This window comes from Grampus griseus (genome assembly GCF_964374135.1).
Source record: "Grampus griseus genome assembly, chromosome: 5".
NCBI lineage: Eukaryota > Metazoa > Chordata > Mammalia > Artiodactyla > Delphinidae > Grampus > Grampus griseus.
The window spans coordinates 2,290,449-2,298,907 of NC_138998.1; positions in this window are offsets into that span (position 1 = coordinate 2,290,449).

Below are 8,459 nucleotides of genomic sequence, written 5' to 3' on the forward strand. Positions count from 1 at the left end.
GTGAACATCATTAGTAAGGGACAAAATGAAATTGGGTGCCACCTGATATAATACAATAAGAACACAGCATCACCTCTGTGGTATTCTTGCCAAAGATGCATTCTCTGAACCACCTGAGAAAACGTAGGGAAAAAAAATCAAAGGGCAATTCTATAAACTAAAACTAATGATCTTTCATCTTCAAAAGTGTCAAGGTTATGGAAATCAAGGAAAGACATAAAAACTAAGTACAACAGGTGATACTGAAGTGGATCTTTTGCTCTATATAAAGGATATTATTAGGACCACTAGCAATACTTGCCTGAGATCTGAAGATTTGGAGGCAGTAATAAATCAGTGTTAAGTTCCTGATCTTGATGGTGGTATTGTAAATGTGTAAGAGGATGTCCTGATTTGCAGGAAATGTGCACTAATGGAAAGTGTAATTGGACTAAACACTCCAAAAGGTAGAGATTGTCAGACGAGATAAAAAACCAAGATCCTACTATACGCTGTGTACTAGAAACACACTTTAAATATAAAGAATGTCTTCAAATATTATGTTCATTGTTTGTCTTCCCCCAGTAGTATGTAAACCTCACGAAGACAGGGGTATGGCACACAGCGGCCACTTAAAAAATGTTTATTGAGTGAATAATTAAGTACTCCGCTTGGACTGTAAGCTTGAGGACAAATCCCATGTTTCTGCATCACTGTTTCCCCATGGCCTGGCAAATAGAAAGCCCTCAATAAACATTGGTGGAATTATAACGGAAAGTGAGGGTCTGGCTGCTCGCCACTCAAAAGCCAATAAAGAGGCAAGGTTGGGGGAAAGGAAAGTTTGCTTTATTTTGGAGGCCAGTAACCAGGGAAGGAGGGCAGACTCCTGTCCAAAGGCCAACTCCCCCCACTGACAATCAGGGGGCAAGAGCTTTTAAAGGTGGAGGGAGCGGGCTACGTGCAGAAACAGCACAGGCAGCTCTGACAGGCATCTTGCAATTGGTCATGCAGTGGTCTGACCAGCGTCATCTTGATTGTTTTACGTACAGCATGCGGGATCTTAGTTCCCCAACCAGAGATCGAACCCGTGCCCCTTATAGTGGAAGTGTGGAGTCTTAACCACTGACCACCAGGGAAGTCCTAGCTCTTGACTGTTTTAAGTACAGTTAGTCTTTAGTTCCATTGGGTTTGTTCCCATTTCTTTGAGGCCAGTTCTCGGAATTGTGGCAGTTTATGTCATGCCTACAGCCTGGTCATCTTGTCGTTAACGTCTTCCACCTGATGGGGGTTTTAGTATCTACAAGACAGCTCACAGGAGAGGGCTCAGAATATTATCTCTAGCCCTTGAGGAGAAAGTAAAGGTCCTTGACTTTGCTTAGAGACTAAACTATTATTATTTGATCCTCTTTGTCTGTTTTCCTTTGTTTCTGCATTTTCTCACTTCTCTGGTTAAACTTATTCTTTGGTTAAAGTGTTTCTACAGACAAAAGGCAGGCTGAGGACATGGGGGACACAGACCATAGGGCCCTGCTCCATTTCACAATGAATATAAGAATTAAGAACTAACTCATCTGCCTTGCTGCTATGGAATGAGGCTAAATTCACACGGAATTTCTTGCTGTTTTTTTTTTAAGAAATTAGAACAAATAAAAAATTGAGTTAAGCCATTATCTATTAAAAGTTATATGGCTGCTGCCAGCCCTACAGAAAAAAAAAAACTATAAATGGAAACATTTTACCAAGGTTTTTATTTCTACTGGAGTAGATATCCCAGGTATTGATTACCAGATGGTCATGATAATGACCGTGAAACTTCATTACCACTGAAAGTGCTGGGCCCAGCAAAACCTTGCTTACAGAGGTTTTAGGTTTCTTATAAGATATACTGATAACATGAATTAAAATATCTTCTTAAGTATACCCTGCCCTGATTTTATTCTTGCTGGACTTTCATGCATGAGAAGAAAGAATTCACTTTCCCACTGCAATCCAATATATATTAAACCACTTTCTTTCCATAGAAAATGCAACTGTTTTTAAAAACCAAAATGGGAAGTAATCTCAATTTCTTTTAAAAAAAAAAATCTTTGCTTGGCTGACTCTGTATTTTGTGACTACAAAGCTAACATTTGGCTCAAAAATGCCTCACCCATACTCATTTTTATTAATATCTTCTTTCTGATGTCGATCCAGATATTGAGAACAAGAGTAGTTAAATCAGGTTATAATAAAATCATTCAAACTAGTGCTTAGCTAAGTGACCGGCAGCATATCACTAAGACTTTGTTTCCATTGTAAACCATGCTACCTAAAAATTATTGCAGACATATCACATGATATTTTTTCAAGTCTTTGTAGACTTCATTGCTCTTTGGTGTTAGATTTGAAGCTGGTTCTTTGCAGCAAGAACTGTGCCTCTGTGGATCGCTCAAGTAACATATACTCTCTATTGGCCTGTCCCTTTCATTAGGCTGTCACTGCTACTACAGTGTTTTACAGATTACAGGTTTTTCCTAAAGCTCCAGTCTGCTCTCTTACCCAGTAATTGGATAGACAGATTCGGCTCAGCTCGGCAAGTCTGTACCTCGGCATGAAAAAGAAGCCCTGAATTGAAATGCAGCAGCCTTGCCAGTTCAGGATAAATAGACCTCCAAGGGGAAGTTCAGAAAATCACATTCAAGAGCATTTTGGGTCCCATTTCTACATCTCTACCAATCTGATTTCATAGTTTATGAATACATATGCACCATTATATATTAAAAATAAAAATCCAAAACATCGACCTTGTTGAAAAGGATTTCTAAATTTTAAACTTCAAAATGTTGGCTTAATTAAAAGTCGATGTTTTCTGACTTTCTGCATCCGGTGTGTACAAACCTGAAGCTGATTTTCAGACCATGATTTTTTGTCATTATTTTCAGGACAAAGCATTGCTATGAAAGAGAAACAAATTACATGGATGCTATGAGCGGCTATTTAATTTCAAAAAGTCTAAAATCTAAAGTTAACGTGTTCCTAGCACACTTGCTCTATAACAAAACTGAAATCTGTAGTATTCTAAGTAATACATTTATGTTCAGTGTGGGTGAGCTTATAACACCGTGAAAACCTCCACTTTTTCACTTCATAAATTTACTGCTGTATTGGCCCAAATATAATGCTCTGTTAGGCTGCCTTAATTTTCCAAAGAGAGGAAAATTTCAAGTTGCAAAATAAACTCTTGTCACATGAAACTTTCCATTTCTAGACCCTAAGGCAGGTGAAGGAGTAAAAATGTGCCCTGATACCCCTTCCTTCCTTTTGCTTTAGGTGGTTCCAGCTAGCGTTACTGATACTGAAATTTAAATACAATTGCTACCTTAGCATGCCAGCCAGTTTGTTAGAAGTTGCATTCTGTTTCTCTGCTGGCTCCGAAAAGGGGCTAGTGTCTCTCACAGAGTCAAGCATTGTTGGAAACAGAAAGCTATTGAAAACAGAGATCGTAAAACAGATTTAAGGTGATTTAATCACCTCCCTTCTCCAGTTTTTCCACCAGCCTCTCTCTCCTCTCAGCGTCTCCAGGGGGAGGCTCAGTGAAGAAGGGAGAGGAAACAATTCTTTGCGAAAGTGGGGAAGGCATTTGTGAACTGTTGCTTTTGCTTCCCTGTCCATGCCAAATCTTGAGCTTGCAGAAGAATCCTGACCCTCCAGACAAGCACCATTTTAAGTGGGAATCCTGGCTTTCCATTGGCTGTGGAGCCTTATACAAGTTCTTTAACCTCTCTAAACCACAGTTTCATCATCTGTAAAATGGGAACACTGTTCCCTGTTTGCTAGGGTTGTTGTGAGGATTCAGTGAAAAAATGTATATGAAACCCTTAGCACATAAGAAGCATGAATTCATATTAGCTATTAGGACTAAAACATTTGGAAGAACAGGGCGGTATATCCCAGGCTCTACTGTCCACTGAAAATCCATTTCCTCTTCTCTGCCACACAGCTAGGCTGTGTATCCGAGGCTTCTCGCAGGGAGGGGTGGTCCAACATGGCTGAGTTCTAGCAAAGATGAGAACAAAAGGTATTTGTGCCACTTCCAGCTCAAAGCTTTAGGTACCTGGCTTGCCAGCTGAAAGATACTGAGTGGTATGGGCTGAGTGGTTAGGGAGAAGGCTGACCTGATGTCTTTCCTCAAATTGCCTACCCGAACAAGAATTTGTCAGGATAAAAGTGAAAATATTACACGAGATCTTTCAGCTCCGAAGAAGGGACATCACCTCCCAGCCAGCAGTGGCTTTCCCAGGCAACTGAGAAATTTGCAAGGGTGGTGAAGGCAAGTCCTCATACCTTGCAGCCATCCCTGTAGGGAAACCCACTAATTTTAATTTAAAAAAAAAACAAAACTTGCTCTGCTGGGGACAAGAGTAGCAATTGGCCAGTCCATGATCTGAGCACGCACAGTGGTCTTACACTACTGTAGGGAGTACCCGAGACACATAAGAGGCGCTGAAACAGCTCCAGGGTAAAAGCCTAGATGAGCTGAGCTCACGAGCAGCACACTGCCCTCTCTCCACGACTTCACTAGTAAATGTTATCCCTGACAAACTCAGCAGAGAGACGAGGGGCATCAGAAAGCCAACCTCCAACTAACACCACAGCCAGATTCATGTACCCACTTAATTGGAAATTAAAGGGAATCTCGCCCTGAAAATGAGTAAGATGGGGCTCTTTTATGGCATATGCAGTGAAGTTGGAGAAAGCCAGCTTGATAAAACATCTTTTCAGAATTCTGACCTTAAAGAATCAAAAGCCCTTCTAGGGAACTTGCATTTCTCTTCACGTGTCTTTGAGATGTAAGTGTTCTACCTGATCTTCTTCTGCGTTGTGTGTATGCGTGTGTGTGTGTGTGTGTGTGTGTGTGTGTGTGTGTGTGCATGTGTGTGTTTGTGTGTACATGTGTGTGTGTGTGTTTGTGTGTATGTGTTTTGAGCCCTTCGTCTTCTCTGCCTTCGGAAGGCACGTGTATGGCATTCATTTGGCAGCCAATCAAATAAGCTGGGATTCTGAGCAGTCTTTTGTCTGATGGTAACAACTCTCAGCGGTTTTTTAACCATCTTAACCTTCATTGTGTCAGCTTGTACAACAAAGGCCTTTACTTTCTTAGACTATTTTTGGGAGTAAACTTTCTCCATCCTATGAAAGCTACATCCTTCGCACTCTCTTGTAGGGAAGCCTCTTGCGTCTTATTGGTTTGAGGCACTAGTAAGAGATATCTCATCAATAGCCATAGGATGGATGCTTTAAATTGGAGAAACTTCTAAATTGGTAAATTTTTCAGGGCGCTCATTGTAAACAGCTGTTTTATTGGTGCCTATGGAGAAAAAAACCAAAATACGATGGAAAAAGATAAATATATATATATATATATCTTTTATACAGGGCCTTTTATACAAAATAGATAAAATGGTCAGGGGATAAAAGAAAGGAAAGCTTCTAGGACTCCTTGTAAGAGCAAGACTTGTTGATTGGGTCCCAATGGAAACTAAAGTCAAAGGTATAAAAATTAATAGAATTGAGATGAATGTTTATAAATATTGATGTATTAAAATGGGCTTTATATAAGACGGTTACATCTGTTTTGCTTAATTATATTGTGGGATAGACATGCTTCACTGAGGGATGCTTCCCCTGCCTGGTATTATAAGACAGGGAGGGCATATAACTCTGCCCCTCAGGAAATATTAATTAAACATAGTAAAGGAAACCAATAGGGTAACCTGAGCCCATACAATATAAAGTAAAACTGGGAAGTAATATTCAGGGGCTAAAAAAATAATAATAGAGATTTTGCTCTGGGTCTAACCTGTGCACTCAGAAAGAGGGCCTTTGTTGAATACCTTATGCCAGCTTTCGGAGGCATGCTAAATTAAATCCTGAAGTTCTAGAACATAGAACTCTTAATTTTCAGCTTAGTTGGACATCTCACTGATATAAAAAAGCAAATTAAAGAAAATATGATTGAGCAAATCAACCTTTTAATACCATTTACGCGACAAACCAGTTCTATAGAGAATTCAAAGCAACTGTCTGTCTCGCTAATCTCTACAAATCAGAAATGTAAATACAAACCACAATAGCCTGAGACTGAGCCTGATTAGTTCAATCAGGTAAAACCTGAAACCAGAGGGGGTGGAAAAAAAGAGAGAGAGAGAGAAAAGGCCTTTTAAAACTCAGACTGCTGGAAAGGCTCCTTCACCCAAAATCGAATTCATAGCCTCCTAAAGGGTTTATCAAGGAAAAATACAAATTTTAAAACTCTTTTCTACAACTAGTAGAGCCTTAGTCATCTGAGCAAATAAATTTAACTTATTCCAACTGTTATAAATAACTAGTAAGTTTGTATTGTAATAATTGTAAGTTTTTAAAGTGAAGCTATGAGATCTTTAGTTTGTCTGTTTATATGTCTGTGTGTACAATATATGAGATGTCTCTACCTCTGAAAAATATTATCAAAATTAAATTTCTATAAGAGTTTGATTTAATTGACTTAAAAGTAAGTGCTTACAAACTAAATATTTCTAAATGTTAAAGAAACTGGCCAGAATGAATTTCAGGTTCACGTGATCTAGGAAGTATTCAATATTAAATTAATAGCTGGTATTAAAGTTAGCTTAAGCTTGCTGGTTTAATCAATATAAACATGTCTTACTTTTATTATACCTAGGTTTACTGAAGGTCAATAAGTTCATGTTACTTCTGTTACAGAGTTTGTCAGCAAGAAAAAAAATTAACTTGGTGTAGTGATATTTTCATAAATTATAAAATAAAGGTAGATGAGATGAGGGTTTTCAGGTGAATGCTTTAAGAATAATTATGTTTTGGGGATGTCTATCTAAAATAGTTTCTCCATCTCCAAGCTCCAGGATAGGAATGAGGCCTCTGGGGTCTCAGGCCACCCACCGCGCCCTCCCGAGCAGGATCTTGGCAACATTCCCTGTCAGTGATGAGGCAGCCCTAGCACTTGTCATGCCCCAATGCTGTGTCCTATGTGGGCCCCATGCTCTTGGGACCACACCCACACTCTGCAGGTCCATGCTGCAGGGTCCTTTGTGCCTCAGGGGTAGAGACCACACAGCAAGCAGTCCCCTCCCCAACCAGCAGGAGGAGGGGAGGAGGGCAGGGGCACCAGGGGAATCTCACTCAGACAACACCCCAGGGGTGCCAGCGGGGCCAGTGATGATGCAGATGAGGCCCAGGCCAAGAGGTGGAACCAGAGGACCCAAAAGGCAGCTGGTCAGGTCCTGGCTCATCTGCACCCCGGACACCTTTGTCCCTCATACACCCCCTTCCTCATACACCCTCTCCTTTAATGCAGATTCTTCAGATGCAAACAGGCAGAGCTTCAGACTGAAAGTCAGCTCTTCCAAAGTGACCCGTCAGCAAACACTGCAGGATTCCACTCCAGTAGGTGCCCTGGAGTCGACAACTCAGGGACTGAAGTGGAGATCGGTGCCAGGGGCAGTGGGAGGGAACGGGGAGTGAGACTTTCATGGTTGTGGAATTTTGATTTTGCAAGACGAAAAGTTCTAGGGATGGTGGTGATGGCTCCATGAGAAGGTGAGAATATCTGATGTCTCAGAAACGTGCACTTAAAATGGTGATGAAGGTAAAGCGTATGTGATGTGTGTTTTATTTCACTTAAAATTAAAAAAAAATTTAAAAAAAGTTTCTCCAGATTTCTGGTGGCTTGAGTTTTGCTAAGTTAAATGATGTGAATTCATTGACTATCCAGATCCTTTCAAATAAGACAAAATACTGAAACATTAATTGATAAAGAAGTCTAAATGTAACCACTTTTGTCATCTTACAAGAGGAAAACTAAAGATATTTGGGGTTGATTAGACACACATCTTGTACCACATTTAAAAAGGAAATTAGGGCTTCCCTGGTGGCGCAGTGGTTAAGAATCCACCTGCGAATGCGGAGGACACGGGTTCAAGCCCTGGTCCGGGAAGATCCCACATGCCATGGAGCAACTAAGCCCATGCGCCACAACTACTGAGCCTGCGTGCTGCAACTACTGAAGCCCGCGCACCTAGAGCCCGTGTTCCACAACAAGAGAAGCCACCGCAATGAGAAGCCCACGCACCGCAACGAAGAATAGCCCCGCTTGCCGCAACTAGAGAAAGCCCGCGCACAGCAACAAAGACCCAACACAGCCACATAAATAAAGAAAGAGAGAAATAAAATAAAGAAATAAAAAAGAAATTATACTATGGGAAGATGTATGCTTCTAGAGGTTATGGGATATTCCAGTCAAGAAATGCTGATATGACAAACAGTTCACAATTACCTGCTGCTTATTGGTTTTTGCTAGAGATTAAGGTTTTTAAGGGTTAAAATTGTAATATGTAATTAAAGCTACTAAACATACTAAGGGAAACATTTCACTATGCAAGGAAAGTAGGATGTGTGTTTTCAGCAAAAGAAGGTATGAGAAATGG